The sequence below is a fragment of the Sorghum bicolor genome, chromosome 10 (assembly GCF_000003195.3).
Source record: "Sorghum bicolor cultivar BTx623 chromosome 10, Sorghum_bicolor_NCBIv3, whole genome shotgun sequence".
NCBI classification, from domain to species: domain Eukaryota; kingdom Viridiplantae; phylum Streptophyta; class Magnoliopsida; order Poales; family Poaceae; genus Sorghum; species Sorghum bicolor.
Window position 1 is genome coordinate 22,660,000 of NC_012879.2, and position 1,530 is coordinate 22,661,529.

General features: G+C 34.8%; 1 long non-coding RNA gene across 1 annotated transcript; it reads right to left on the reverse strand.

Moving 5' to 3' along the window:
• LOC110430957 lies at positions 437 to 1,265 on the reverse strand. The gene is made up of 3 exons (XR_002448382.1): positions 1,145 to 1,265; positions 965 to 1,050; positions 437 to 508 (listed from the first exon to the last, which is right to left on the reverse strand). It is a non-coding gene; the product is annotated as an uncharacterized LOC110430957 (long non-coding RNA).

Here is a 1,530-nt window from a genome sequence, read left to right on the forward strand (position 1 = left end):
AATCAATCAAAAGTAAAAAGTTTATCCATCAAAAGACCATATCATCAAGTTTCTACCTTACAACAATGACAATGTGTTTTGCTATCTGCTGCTGGGCTTAATGGAATGTACCCTGCAGCAACAATAATTTACAGAAATGATACCAAATTTGATAGAACAGGGTATTGAGCTAGAGTATAGACCATTTGTCAAAAAACAAATTGTGTCTTGTTAATCAAGTAGATGATAATCACCAAGCACAGTAAGAAGTATGTTCATGGCAACTTGTTCGTAATTATATATAAGGCAACTTGTTTGCACTAGACTTAGATGATAATCACATAATATAATGAAGTAGATTCAGATGCATCTCATCATAGCATGCATAGGATTGCTACAGAGAACACGGCAAAACTGCTTGCACAATTAAAGCTTGAAGCTAAGAACTAAATTCACCTCCATGTGAAGACGATGCAGCAGTGTGTTGGATACCCAAGTATTAGCAAACTATGGCTCCTTCTGCCCCAGCCTACACTTTGAATAATAAGTACAGCTAATACTCAACAAAAACAAGATCGACAGAGCAACTGGAAAGAAAATTTTCCAGATTGTATAGCACAAGAAACTACATGATTCTTTTGTTAATTTGTTGTTTTAATTTAAGAAGAAGTGTACATTGAATATATCTGAATCTCAATAGCCAACACTGAAATACTGAATATGTTGGGTTATTTACATTTTACATAATACAGTAGCAGTAGCAGATTTCTTTGTTTATTTATAAATCATTACAAGCACTTGCGTGCAATTGTTCTAAATCACAATCACTACATAAATTTCATTTAGCATGTCATTCTTGCATAAGTGAGTTGATGGTCTGTTTCGTCATCAATTGTGCAACATTTCTAGGAAAAGTTTAGGGATTCAGGCAAACACAATATTCTACTAATAAGCAGGGAAAGGACAGAGGATTGCAAGTGCATACCATGGAGATGTAGGTAGACAGTTCTGAACGCAACATTGATAGTATATTTCAATTGCCGAGAATTTCTGAACAAATGCTCTCTCATGCTGGAAAAAAAGAAAGTGTGCTTATTAGGCAATATTTCTAAAAACTGACCTCTGAGAACTTAGTTAATGCACAACAAAAAAATGACCATGGTACCTAAGAATTGATGATTCCCTTATTGATGTAATAATATATGTTGCTACTATATATTCTGTTACTCCAACCATGGTGTCATGGTATGTCTTCAGTACTGACTACAAAAGAATGCATGCTTCACGGCGCCCTACAAGAAAGATTGTAAAACAATGATTAAATATCAGATTCATCTTATGCCAAAAGATATTCACAAATTACATAGAACTTCTACACATCTTGCTATGCCGAACAGGAATTCATCCAGCAATCTGGGACACCATCAAGCAGACAAGCAGTCGAGGAAAATAGTTTTAACATGGCAGAAATAGATCAAAAGTGGTGTGTATCGATATAAACTCAGCCAATATTGCATCACAACTCGTTAAACAACGAAACATGGAAAGCAT